The sequence below is a fragment of the Ranitomeya variabilis genome, chromosome 3 (assembly GCF_051348905.1).
Source record: "Ranitomeya variabilis isolate aRanVar5 chromosome 3, aRanVar5.hap1, whole genome shotgun sequence".
NCBI classification, from domain to species: domain Eukaryota; kingdom Metazoa; phylum Chordata; class Amphibia; order Anura; family Dendrobatidae; genus Ranitomeya; species Ranitomeya variabilis.
In genome coordinates this window covers 559,544,242-559,559,295 of record NC_135234.1, presented here as the reverse complement: position 1 = coordinate 559,559,295, position 15,054 = coordinate 559,544,242, and the positions used below count along the sequence as shown (strand labels likewise).

Here is a 15,054-nt window from a genome sequence, read left to right as displayed (position 1 = left end):
CCAAATGTGTTTCTATGGGGCACAAGCCCACAATATTACGATTAAAGAATTACGTAATCATGTATTTTGACAAAAAAAATATTGAGAATCTGTAACTTTTTTTAAAGTGAGTTTTTATTGCTTTATATTGGATGTTTTATTAGCTACTCTGCTTTTTTATACCATCAAAGTTATTGTCAGTTATGAGCCAATAAAAAGAATGAGTCACAGAAACTTTTATGACTGTAAACATTAAAAACTAGTGTGAATAGAACTTTATATGGACAGGTATTTTACATATTTGTTTTCCTTGTGCCATTAATATCAGTACACAGATGAGTTTAGAATTATCGTTAGTCTGGTGTAAGGAGGCATGTGTGGATCTGAAAAAGCTTGATTTTGGCAGATGTGCTCAAAATTGTCCAGAAAATTTGGTTTACATCGAATTAATTTGATTAGAATCGAATTAGCCTTGATTGCTTTAAAAAAAGTGACATTTATTATTCTATCAGCTCTTCAAATTATAATAAATGAGTGGGGTGGTAAGGGATTAAAAGTAATATAAATTCATGCTCATCCCGTTCCTTAACTGTTTCTGCTAACGCTGCTTATTGTTGGTCCTGCTCTGGGCCTATCCGATGCTCTCGCGCTAGTCTCCCCTTCACTTTCTGCCAGTGCTTCCACTGCATTTTTAGGCCTTGAAATGTGTTATAGTATCTTGAAACATTGCCCTATGCTGTCTTGTGGAAGCATACTTTATCAAATTATGAAATCATGTTGTCGGAACACACAGGTGGTACAAATACTTGATACTCCAAATTTGTGGAGTATCAAGATCTTTGTTCAATGTTAATAGAAAAAGCTTAAGTTTTATGACCAAAACTTTGTTACCACCCATAACCAACTGAGATATGAAATCAACCAGAAATGCTAGGGTTCATATAATGGTCGAAAATGATAATTCAACAACTGCTTGCTAGTAATATTGGTGTGGATTATATGTTTCAACTACTACTTGACTATTTAAACACAGCGCAGTTAAATGTCTCGATAAACCGTAATAATTTGTTGGTAAATTTGGGGGTAAACGACATTACTTTTCCCTAACAAAAAAATGGACCATGTAAAAACAATTGCCAGAAAGTAGGAAAATTGGCTAAAGATGCTGCAACAGACTACAGTATATATGTGAAGTCAGTGGCTCACTTTTCATCTATATAAAAGCAATGCAGTATATTTTATTAATATGGCATAATTATAAATAAAAGTAGTTTTTGGACCAGGGCTTATCTTCATCAGAGGCTCTATCTTATGGTATTGCCACACTTTTGTTTCCAGATTCCAGAACACATTTTTATATATGGTCATATGGACTTCATTTGAGAAATATTTTTGTATTTTTCTATAATGTTAATATGATGAATTTCATCTTAGAAGTCGTTTTATTCACATGTTCATGTATAGTTATGTATTATGTATTAATGAATGGTTTGAGGTGTTCGCCAAGTGGTATATATCTTTATTTACATCAATATATAACCAGATAGGAGAAAAATAGAGTATGCTTGAGGAAGGGGGACACCTCTACATTGTGTAGGCATGCTGTTTCTTTTTGCATCCTCTATGTAAGGCATTCAAAGGCGTAGCTAGGTTTTTGGTTCAGGGGGGCAAAATTTCTCAGTGGGCCCCTAACCAGGTATGATTACAACTCAATGACGCACCCTAATAGTGGATGTAGGAGAACCTCAGCAGAAGACAGCGATGTTGCTGAAAATAATCTCTATAAAATTACCAACATTGATATTACCACTATATGGTCAGGGGTAGATACCAGTCTTATGGAACATATAAGAGATCACAGTACAGTTATAGATTGTGACTTTCCACTGACATTCTTTCTGATGGAATTGTTCTTTTCTCACGTCTTCTCTATCTGGTCCAGACCAACATGACGACTTCTTCCAGCCAGGACTCAGCTGCAGATATTACAACAAAGATACATTTCACATCTCATGTTTTCAGCACTCTCCCCAATGGGACTATTCCCAACCTGCAGAAACTCCTCATCCTTCTGATACCCCAATACTGAGTCACTGCTGCCATATGTTTCCCTATTACTGCACCTATTGTGTGGTTCTGTGTGCCTAAATTCTAAAGCAAGAATATATTAATGATGAGTGCAAGTGCCCTAGAAAACAGTGTACACATTTTATCCCCTAGAAAGTAATAATGCCGTGTGCCTTCTTGACCATCACAGAAACCTGATTTCCCTTATAATAATAAGTGCCCACTATACATTTAATAACATCCCAAGTCTCACCCCTGTACAGCTCCCCTATACACAGTATGATGCTCTCTGATACACAGTATAATGCCCCCTCACTGTATAGTACCACTCACACAGTTTCTTGATGCCTTAGTAGCCCCCAAACTGTTTGATGGCTCCAACACTGTATGATTGCCCCTCACTGTAATCTCTACACTGTATGATGGCCCCCTAGATAGCCACCATATAGTATAATGCACCAGATAGTATTTAACATAGTATAATGCACTCCCTAGGCCTCTAATAATATTATGTACTCCCCATAGACCCCCATATACTATAATGCACCAGATAGTCCTCAATATAATATAGTGCAATCCCCTAAGGCCTCCATATAGTATAATGTACTCCCAATAAGCCTCCATGGGGTATAATACTCTCCCCATAGACAGACTCTATATTGTAGAATGCATTCCCTATAGGCAGGCATTATATAGCATAATTCACTCCCCATAACCATATTCTATATAGTATAATGCACTCCACATAGACAGACTCTATATAGTAAAATGCAACTCCCTTAGGCAGACGCTATATAGTATCATGCACCCCCATAGGCAGACTCTATATAGTAAAATTCACTCCCCATAGACAGACTGTATATTGTATAATGCACCCCCATAGGCAGACTCTATAGTATAATGCACTCCCCATAGGCAGACTCTATTATTATAATGCACCCCGCATGGGTAGACACTATAGTAAAATGCACTCCCCATATGCAAACTTTATAGCATAATGCACTCCCCATAAACCTAAACTATAGTATAATGCATCCACCATAGGCAGACTCTATTGTATAATGCACCCCCTAGGCAGACTCTGTAGTATAATGTGCTCCCCATAGGCAGACTCTACATGTTATTATCCCCCCATAGGTAGACACTATAATATAATGCACTCCTCATTTTCAAACTCTATAGCATAATGCACTCCCCATAGGCAGGCTCTATAGTATAATGCACACCCTATACAAAGACTCTATATTGTATAATGCACCCCCATAGGTAGACAATAAAGTATAATACACTCCCCATATGTAGACTCTATAGTATAATGCACCTCCCATATGCAGATTCTATAGTATAATGCACCCCCATAGACCCCCATATAGTATAATGCACCAGATAGTCCTCAATATAACATAGTGCAATCCCCTAAGGCCTCCATATAGTATAATGTACTCCCAATAAGCCTCCATGGGGTATAATACTCTCCCCATAGACAGACTCTATATTGTAGAATGCATTCCCTATAGGCAGGCATTATATAGCATAATTCACTCCCCATAACCATATTCTATATAGTATAATGCACTCCACATAGACAGACTCTATATAGTAAAATGCAACTCCCTTAGGCAGACGCTATATAGTATCATGCACCCCCATAGGCAGACTCTATATAGTAAAATGCAACTCCCTTAGGCAGACGCTATATAGTATCATGCACCCCCATAGGCAGACTCTATAGTATAATGCACTCCCCATAGGCAGACTCTATTATTATAATGCACCCCGCATGGGTAGACACTATAGTAAAAAGCACTCCCCATATGCAAACTTTATAGCATAATGCACATTCCCATAAACCTAAACTATAGTATAATGCATCCCCCATAGGCAGACTCTATTGTATAATGCACCCCCTAGGCAGACTCTGTAGTATAATGTGCTCCCCATAGGCAGACTCTACATGTTATTATCCCCCCCATAGGTAGACACTATAATATAATGCACTCCTCATTTTTAAACTCTATAGCATAATGCACTCCCCATAGGCAGACTCTATAGTATAATGCACACCCTATACAAAGACTCTATATTGTATAATGCACCCACCATAGGTAGACAATATAGTATAATGCACTCCCCATATGAAGACTCTAAAGTATAATGCACCTCCCATGTGCAGACTATATAGTATAATGCACTCCCCATAGGCAGACTATATTGTATAATGCATCCCCATATGCAGAAACCATAGCATAATACACCCCCATAGACCTCTATAGTATAATGCACTCTCCATAGGCAGACTCTACATAGTGTAATGGACTCCAAATGGGCAGACTCTATATAACATAATGCAACCCCATAGCCAGACTCTATATAATATAATGCACTCCCCATAGGCAAACTCTATATTGTATAATGCACTCACCACATGCAGACACTATGTATTATAATGCACCCCGCATGGGTAGACACTATAGTAAAATGCACTCCCCATATGCAAACTCTATAACATAATGCACTCCCCATAAACAGAAACTATAGTATAATGCATCCCCATAGGCAGACTATTGTATAATGCACCCCCATAGGCAGACTCTGTAGTGTAATGTGCTCCCCATAGGCAGACTCTATTTGTTATGATCTCCCCATAGGTAGACACTATAATATAATGCACTCCTCATTTTCAAACTCTATAGCATAATGCACTCCCCATAGGCAGGCTCTATAGTATAATGCACACCCTATACAAAGACTCTATATTGTATAATGCACCCCCATAGGTAGACAATATAGTATAATACACTCCCCATATGTAGACTCTATAGTATAATGCACCTCCCATATGCAGATTCTATAGTATAATTCACCCCCATAGACCTCTATAGTATAATGCACTCTCCATAGGCAGACTCTATATAGTGTAATGGACTTCAAATAGGCAGACTCTATATAACATAATGCAACCCCATAGGCAGACTCTATATAATATAATGCACTCCACCTAGGCAAACTCTATATTATATAATGCATCCCCAAAGGCAGACTCTACAGAATGATGCAGCCCCCTAAAAGCAGACTCTATTATATAATGCATCCTTCCATAGGCAGACTGTATAGTATAATGCAGCCCCCCATAGGCAGACTGTATAATATAATACAGCCCCCATAGGCAGACTGCATAGTATAATGCAGCCGCCCATATGCCGACTCTATAGTATAATGCAGCCCCATAAGTAGACTTTATATTGTATAATGCACCCCCATAAAAATAAATACACTACTCACCTCTCCTCTGCTGCTCTGAGCACCCGCACATCTCTGAACAGTGGGCGCCGAGTAGTAGTTGCAGCTAGAATAGTCATTTACCACTTTAACAATGTATAGAGTGTATTTCTGAATCACTGAATCTTAGCTTCATTGAAAAAAGCTGTGCTTCTCTTTCAAAAATAAGGAAATTTCTATGTGACCCTAAACTTTTGAACGGTAGTGTATGTCACAGGAATTAAAGTAATTTGAAAGGAAAAAAATAAAATTTTACTTTTTCCCACAAAAATTTTGCTTTATTATCAATATTTGGATGTTATCAAGGGTAACAGAAGAAAATAGACATACAGTTTGTTGCATAATTTCTCTTGAGTACACCAATACCCTATATGTGTTGGAAAAATACTGTTTGGGCACATGACAGGGCTAAGAAGGGAAGGACTGGCATTTGGCTTTTGAAGCGCAAAATTGGCTAGAATAACTAGTGGACGCCATGTTGCGTTTGCAGAGCCCCTTATGTGTCTAAACAGTGGACACCCCCTCAAGTGAACCAATTTTGGAAACTACAAACCTCAAGGAATTTAAAAAAAAAAAAGATTTTAGTTTTGCTCTACATTTTTCACTTTCACAAGGGTAACAGGAAAATATGAGCTATACAATTTGTTGTGAAATTTCTACTAAGTACACTGATAATCCGTATGTAATAGAAAACTACTGTTTGGGTGCATGGCAGGACTCAGATGGAAAGGAGCACCATTTGAATTTTGGATCACCATTTTGGCTGGAATAGATTGCAGATGCCATGTCACATTTGAAGAGCCCCTGACATACCAAAACAGCAGAAAACCCCACAAGATACCCCATTTTGGAAAGTACATCTCTCAATAAATTCATCTGGGTGTGTAGTGGACATTGTTAAACCTTAGGCAAGTCCCAGAATTGCATAACATTGTGCTGAAAAAATGGAAAATTACCATTTTCCACTAAAATGATGCTTTGGCGCCATGTGTTTGGATCATTTTGGATCACATTTATCTCTACCCTGAATGGGGGTTTCCATTTAAATCTCCAAATGACCCTAAATGACTCTGAGGGATCCATTCACTAATGAGGCAATAGAGTTTCTTTGGACTACATCTGTCCTCTATTCAGCAGTATTGTTCTTATCAAAAATACACAAAACTGTTTTTTTTAAAGTTTAAAATGATGTTTCACTTTTAATGTGTCATCAGGTAGACAGCATCCTCAGTGTCTCTCTATGCCCCTTTACAGGGAACTAGATGGTGGCCCGATTCTAACACATTGGGTATTCTACAATATGTATGTAATTTATTTATGATGATTTCAGAATAATGCAATGAATACACAGGATTCGGCCTGCAGGGCACGATCAATCAGCAAAGCGTGGTTCAAATCCTGCGCCAATTCGCTGCTGGACTGCGTCTGTCACTGATTGTTCATGTCCGGCCTGGCACAACTAATCAGTGAAGCCAGGGTCAGCTCCAGGTTTTTGAGGGCCCCGGGCAAAAAATTCTCACAGCCCACATAGCATATAACACAGCCCACATAGTATATAGCACAGCCACTAGTATATAGCACAGCCACGTAGTATATAACACAGCTACGTAGTATATAACACTGCCATGTAGTATATAGCACAGCCACGTAGTATATTGCACAGCCACGTAGTATATTGCACAGCTACATAGTATATAGCACAGCCACATAGTATATAGCACAGCCCATGTAGTATATAGCACAGCCCACGTAGTATATAACACAGCCCACGCAGTATGCAATACAGCCCATGTAGTATAGAGCACAGCCTACGTAGTATATAGCATAGCCCACGTAGTTTATAACACAGCCCACGTAGTATATAGCACAGCCACGTAGTATATAACACAGCTACGTAGTATATAGCACAGCCGCATAGTATATCACACAGCTATGTAGTATATAGCACAGCCATGTAGTATATAGCACAGCGACATAGTATATAGCACAGCTTACATAGTATATAGCACAGCGACATAGTATATAACACAGCCACATAGTATATAGCACAGCCACGTAGTATATTGCACAGCTACATAGTATAAAGCACAGGCTACATAGTATATAGCACAGCAACATAGTATATAACACAGCCCATGCAGTATATAACACAGCCCATGCAGTATATAACACAGCCCACATAGTATATAACACAGTCCACGTAGTATATTGCACGGCCACATAGTATATAACACACCCAACATAGTATATAGCACAGCAACGTAGTATATAACATAGCCCACACAGTATATAAGACAGCCCACGCAGTATATAACACAGCCCACATAGTATATAACACAGCCCACGTAGTATATTGCACAGCCAATCAGTATATAACACAGCCCAGATAGTATATAGCACAGCGATGTAGTATATAACACAACCCACGCAGTATATAACACAGCCCACGTAGTATATAGCAATGTGGGCACCATATCCCTGTTAAAAAACTATTAAAATAAAAAATAGTTATATACTCACCTTCCGGCAGCCGCCGGATCCAGCCCAGGCCTTTAGTGATGCTCCTCGCGACGCTCCATTACCAGTAATGCCTTGCAGGAATAACCCATGATGCTCATGAGAATGCTATGTCATCATCTCGCGAGACCACTATTGATCTCGAGTCATTGCCACAATGCATTCTTGGGACCGGAGCATCGCGAGCAGTGGGAAAGGCTGCCGCAGACGCCGGAAGGTGAGAATATAATGTTATTTTTTATTATTATTATTATTTTTAACATTATGTTTTTTACTATTGATGCTGCATAGGCAGCATCAATAGTAAAAAGTGAAGCAGTGTTTAAATCCCACCCCAATATCACTGATTGGTCGCGGCCTGCCGGGCATGACCAATCAGCGACCCGGGATTTTCGCGACAGACAGACAGAAGTTACAGACAAACAGATGGAAGTACCCCTTAGACAATTATATATACGGTATATAGATATTCTGCTGATGATTCAGTCTGAATGACGTATTTCAGAGATGTACAAGGAAAACCCAGCAAAACCACTCAGTGCAAAGAGCAAAATGAATGTGACCCTAACATATTATTTTGATTGTTGGGAGTCAGACTAAATAAACAGCAGGTCAAGTATTGGTTTTATTTATTTTTCACGCCATTCATCATGCAATATAAATGATTAGACTGATTTATTCTTCAGGTCAGTACAATTACAGTGATAACTAGTGTTGAGCATTCCGATACCGCAAGTATCGGGTATTGGCCGATATTTGCTGTATCGGAATTCCGATACCGAGATCCGATACTTTTGTGATATCGGGAATCGGTATCGGGATCAATATTAATGTGTAAAATAAAGAATAAAAATAAAAAATATTGATATACTCACCTCTCCGACGCAGCCTGGACCTTACCGATGTAACCGCCAGCCTCCGTTCATAAGAATGAGCGCTTAAAAGTCCTTAGATGACGTCGCGGCCTGTGATTGGTCGCGGAGCGGTCACGTGACCGCAACGCGACCAATCACAAGCCGTGACGTCATCTAAGGTCTTTCAAGCGCTTGAAAGTCCTTAGATGACGTCGCGGCCTGTGATTGGTCGCGTTGCGGTCACGTGACCGCTCCGCGACCAATCACAGGCCGCGACGTCATCTAAGGACTTTCAAGCGCTCATTCTTATGAACGGAGGCTGGCGGTTACAACCAGGGCGCGTCAGAGGGTGAGTATATCAATATTTTTTATTTTTATTCTTTATTTTACACATTAATATGGATCCCAGGGCCTGAAGGGGAGTTTCCTCTCCTTCAGACCCTGGGAACCATCAGGATACCTTCCGATACTTGGTGTCCCATTGACTTGTATTGGTATCGGGTATCGGTATCGGCGATATCCGATACTTTTCGGGTATCGGCCGATACTATCCGATACCGATACTTTCAAGTATCGGACGGTATCGCTCAACACTAGTGATAACAGATTTTTTTTTTTTATGTTTGGCTTCTACTACATACTAAAAAACTGTTGTTTTTGTTTTAAGTTTTTGCACCACCATATTCTGAGAGCTATACTTTTTCTATGTTTCTGCAGACAGAGTCAGATGAGGGCTTGTTTTTTGTGGGACAAGTTGATGTTTTATGCAACCATTTTAGGGCACGTAACAGTTTTTGATAGCTTTCTATTACAATTTTTGAGAGGCAGAATGAACAAAAACCAACAATTCAGGATTTTTTTATGCCATTCTGAAGTAAAAGTGATAAGGCAGCTTTTTTCTTTGCGTCACTGTCATTATAACGCTACCTCATTTTCATCATCCTTTTATGTTTTACCACTTTTAAACTAAACAATTTTTTTTAGAAAAAAAGAATTGTTTTTGCATTACTATATTCTGATATGTATAGCTTTTTTTATTTCTCTGTTGACAGAGCTTTGTGGCCATAAAGATGATTGGAAGCCGGCAGTGACACGCACTGGTGCTAAACACATGGGAGAGGGTGCATCCTCCCTCTTACAGCCTCCTTAATGCTATGATCACTACTGATTAGTGTTGAGCATTCCGATGCTGCAAGTATCGGGTATCGGCCGATACTTGCTGTATCGGAATTCCGATACCGGGATTCCGATACTCTTGTGGTATCGGGTATCGGAACAACATTAATGTTAAAATGTGTAAAATAGAGAATTAAAATAAAAAATATCGCTATACTCACCTGTCCGACGCAGCCGGGACCTCAGCGCAGGAACCGGCAGCGTTGTTTGTTTAAAATTCCCGCTTTTACATGGTTACGCGAAGTCCCGGCTTGTGATTGGTCAGGGCGGCCATGTTGCCGGGCCGCGGACCAATCACAGCAAGCCGTGACGAAAATACGTCACGGCTTGCTGTGATTGGTCCGCGTCCCGGCAACATGGCCGCCATTAACCAATCACAAGCCGTGACGTCACGGGAGGCTGGAAACGCGCTCATTTTAAAAAGGGCGCGTGTCCAGCCTCCCGTGACGTCACGGCTTGTGATTGGTTGCGTCGCGGTCAACCAATCACAAGCCGGGAGGCTGGACACGCGCCCATTTCAAAATGAGCGTGTCCAGCCTCCCGGCTTGTGATTGGTTGATCGCGGCGCAACCAATCACAAGCCGTGACGTCACGGGAGGCTGGACACGCGCCCATTTTAAAATGAGCGCGTGTCCAGCCTCCCGTGACGTCCCGGCTTGTGATTGGTCAGGGCGGCCATATTGCCGGGACGCGGACCAATCACAGCAAGCCGTGACGTAATTTCGTCACGGCTTGCTGTGATTGGTCCGCGTCCCGGCAACATGGCCGACCTGACCAATCACAAGCCGGGAATTCACGTAACCAAGTAATAGCGCGATTTTTAAACAAACAACGCTGCCGGTTCCCTCGCTGAAGTCCCGGCTGCGTCGGAGAGGTGAGTATAGCGATATTTTTTATTTTAATTCTTTCTTTTACACATTTATATGGTTCCCAGGGCCTGAAGGAGAGTTTCCTCTCCTTCAGACCCTGGGAACCATCAGGGATACCGTCCGATACATGAGTCCCATTGACTTGTATTGGTATCGGGTATCGGTATCGGATTGGATTCCGATACTGTGACGGTATCGGCCGATACTTTCCGATACCGATACTTTCAAGTATCGGACGGTATCGCTCAACACTACTACTGATCTCTTAATTTAGGGGGTTAAATGGCCCTTTGCCATAAGTGCACTAGTCTTGGAAGTAACAGCCGAAGCTCGGTTATCATGCCTGCCTTCTGGGGCAATCGTGTGGGCACAGCTCCTTTGCCCACATGATAGCCATGGCATACAGTTGTGTGAAAAAGTCTTTGCCCCATTCCTGATTTCCTATTCTTTTGCATCTAAGTCAAACATAATGTTTCAGATCACCAAACAAATTTAAAAGTTAGACAAAGATAACACAAGTAAACACAAAATGCAGCTTTTAATTGAAGGTCTTTATTATTCGGAGAAAAAGAAATCCAAACCTACAGGGCCCTGTGTGAAAAAAAATGATTGCACCCCCCAACAAAAAAAAACACAACTAACTGTGGTTTATCACATTTTTGGGATGCTGAGTTCAAATTAAATAGGACTCAATTGACAAAGTGAAGTAGACCAAAAGAAATTATGTAACATATGAGAAATCAAGTAATTAAGATCTATCAGTCTGGAAAAGGTTATAAAGCCATTTCTAAAGATTTGGGACTGCATCAAACCACAGTGAGAGCCATTATCCACAAATAGCAAGAACAAGGAACAGTGATGAACTTTCCCAGGAGTAGACGGCCAACCAAAATTACCCCAGGAGGGCAGAAACAACTCATTCAAGAGGTGACAAAAGACCCCACAACAACATCCAAAAAACTACAGGTCTCTCTTGTCTCAGTTAAGGTCAGTGTTCATCACTCCACCATAAGAAAGAGACTGGACAAAAATGCCCTGCATGGCAGAGTTTCAAAACGAAAACCGCTGCTGAGCAATAACAACATAAGGGCTTGTCTCAGTTTTGCCAGAAAACATATTTATGATCCACAATACTTTTGACTGTATGCACTGTGGATGGATGAGACAAAAATTGAAGATTTTTGAAGAAGTATGTCCGATTACATCTGGCTTAGAAGTAACACAGCAATTTGGAAAATAAAAACTTGCCAACAGTAAAATATGGTGGTGGTGGTAGTGTGATGGTCTGGGGCTGTTTTGCTGCTTCAGGACCTGGAAGACTTGCTGTGGTAAACTGAACCATGAATACTGCTGTCTACCAAAAATCCTAGAAGAGATTGTTTGGTCATCTGGTCATAACCTCAGGCTGAAGCGCATTTGGAAAATTGTTGAATTGCATATATTTTTGGAATTTTAAATTACAGACCAGAGTCCCCCACGGTATGAATCTATCTTATTTTACAATACAATTAAGTCTAATTAATTTTTCCATTTGTCTTGGTATACTACAAATATTTTTTTTAGCAAAGGAAAAAACTTTTTTTTCCTTTCTTTCTTTTTCTCTTTTCATACCGTCTTTGTTTATTTATGTATGATATACAGTATGTGTTTATTTTCTTCCAACTCTATGTGTTAAATTTTCGTGGCACTTTTATTGAGTTAATTTTTCAGGTGTTTTGTTATCCTCTTTAGCTCACATCTGTGCAACACTAACTTGTGATCTATATTAGAAACCTGTTCAGCCAGGGTGTTACATACCATGATTAAGGCTCTTAGCTGAAACATATTGGTTGTTCTTCCCAGGTTGTGCTGACCAGGATCCATGTCTTTTTTAATGTATTACAGCAGGAAAATTATTCAAACACATCAGGAAGTCCACCTCTGAATGGCTTAAGAAAAACAAATTTAAGACTTTAAAGTGGCCTAGTCAAAGTCCTGACCTTAATCTGACTGAGATGCTGCGGCATCAGCTTAAAAAGGTGGTTTATGATCGGAAACCCTCCAATGTGGCTGAATTACAACAATGCTGCAAAGATGAGTGGGCCAAAATTCCTCCAGTGCGCTGTTAAAGACTCATTGTCAGTTATCACAAATGCTTGATGGCAGTTATTGCTGCTAAGGGTGGCCCAAACAGTTATTAGGTTTAGGGGCAATCCCTTTTTCACAAAGGCCCTGTAGGTTTGGATTTGTTTTTCCTTTAATAATAAAGACCTTTATTTAAAAACTTGCATTTTGTGTTTACTTTTGTTATCTTTAGCTTATATTTACATTTGTTTGGTGATCTGAAACTTTTAACCCCTTAACGACCGCCGATACGCCTTTTAACGGCGGCCGCTAAGGGTACTTAATCCACAGCGCCGTTAATTAACGGCGCTGTGGAAAAAGTGAATAGCGCCCCCCAGAGACGGATTTTCTCTGGGGTCTCGGTTGCCGAGGGTAGCCGAGACCCCAGAGAACATGATTCGGGGGGTTTTTACCGACCCCCGAGTTGCGATCGCCGGTAATTAACCGTTTACCGGCGGTCGCAACAAAAAAAAACAAAACGCGATTTGCCGTTTAATTTCTCTGTCCTCCGATGTGATCGCACATCGGAGGACAGAGAAATGTGGTCCCCGATGGCCCCCAATAGCCCCCCAATACTTACCTACCTCCCCCGGTGCTCCTCGTGTCTCCCCATGGGCGCCGCCATCTTTTTTCCGGGAAAAAATGGCGGGCGCACGCGCAGTGCGCCCGCCGCCTGGCACCCGGATGTTCTTTGGGGTCTCGGCAGCCGGGGGTAGCCGAGACCCCAAAGAACATGATCGGGGTCGGTTTGCACCGACCCCTGCTTTGCGATCGCCGGTAATTAACAGTTTACCGGCGACCGCAAAAAAAAAAAAAAAGCGATCAGTTATTTCTCTGTCCTCTGATGTGATCGCACATCAGAGGACAGAGAAATAGGGGGATTCGGGGACCCTATCATACTCACCCGGGGTCCCTGGGTCCTCTTCTGTCTTCTCCTGCCAGCCGGCTTTTTCATCATGGCGGGCGCATGCGCAGTGCGCCCGCCATCTGCTGCCATCTGCCGGCCGGCAGGAGAAGACAAGTTGGGGCTAAAATTAGGGTTAGGGTTAGGGTTAGGGTTAGGGTTAGGGTTAGAGTTAGGGTTAGGGTTAGGGTTAGGGTTAGAGTTAGGGTTAGAGTTAGGGTTAGGGTTGGGGCTAAATTTAGGGTTAGGGTTAGGGCTAGGGTTAGGGTTAGGCTACTTTCACACTAGCGTTTTTTGGCTTCCGTCGCAATGCGTCGTTGGAGAAAAAACGCATCCTGCAAAAGTGCTTGCAGGATGCGTTTTTTCTCCATTGGCTTGCATTAGCGATGCATTGCGACGGATTGCTACATGTCGCATCCGTCGTGCGACGGATGCGTCGTGCTTCGGCGGACCATCGACACAAAAAAAACTACATGTAACTTTTTTGTGCGACGTGTCCGCCATTTCCGACCGCGCATGCGTGGCCGGAACTCCGCCCCCGCCTCCCCGCACCTCACAATGGGGCAGCGGATGCGTTGAAAAAACAGCATCCGCTGCACCCGTTGTGCGGCGCTTACAACGCTAGCGTCGGTACGTCGGCCCGACACACTGCGATGGGCCGAGTACGACGCTAGTGTAAAAGTAGCCTTAGGCTTCTTTCACACTTGCGTCGGTACGGGGCGGTCGCAATGCGTCGGCCCGATGTACCGACGCACGTTGTGAAAATTGTGCACAACGTGGGCAGCGGATGCAGTTTTTCAACGCATCCGCTGCCCAGTCTATGTCCTGGGGAGGAGGGGGCAGAGTTACGGCCACGCATCCGCGGAAATGGCGGACGCGACGTACAAAAAAAAGGTTACATTGAACTTTTTTTGTGACGACGGGGGCTAAAGTTATGGTTAGGGTTGGGGCTAAAGTTAGGGTTGGGGCTAAAGTTAGGGTTAGAGTTGGGATTAGGGTTAGGGTTTGGATTAGGGTTGGGATTAGTGTTACGTTTGGGATTAGGGTTGGGATTAGGGTTAGGGTTGGGATTAGGGTTAGGGGTGTGTTGGATTTAGGGTTTTGATTAGGGTTATGGTTAGGGTTGAGATTAGGGCTGTTTTGGGGTTAGGGTTGTGATTATCGTTAGGGTTGTGATTAGGATTATGGATCGGGTTGAGATTAGGGTTAGGGCTGTGTTGGGGTTAGGGTTGGAGTTAGAATTGGGGGGTTTCCACTGTTTAGGTACATCAGGGGGTCTCCAAACACGACAGCCAATTTTGCGCTA

General features: G+C 41.9%; 1 protein-coding gene across 2 annotated transcripts in view; it reads left to right on the top strand.

The window, feature by feature from the left end:
• The window catches only part of SLITRK6 (SLIT and NTRK like family member 6), an 85,289-nt gene that overhangs the window by 49,604 nt on the left and 20,631 nt on the right, over nucleotides 1-15,054 (top strand). The gene's annotated exons all lie outside the window — the stretch shown is intronic.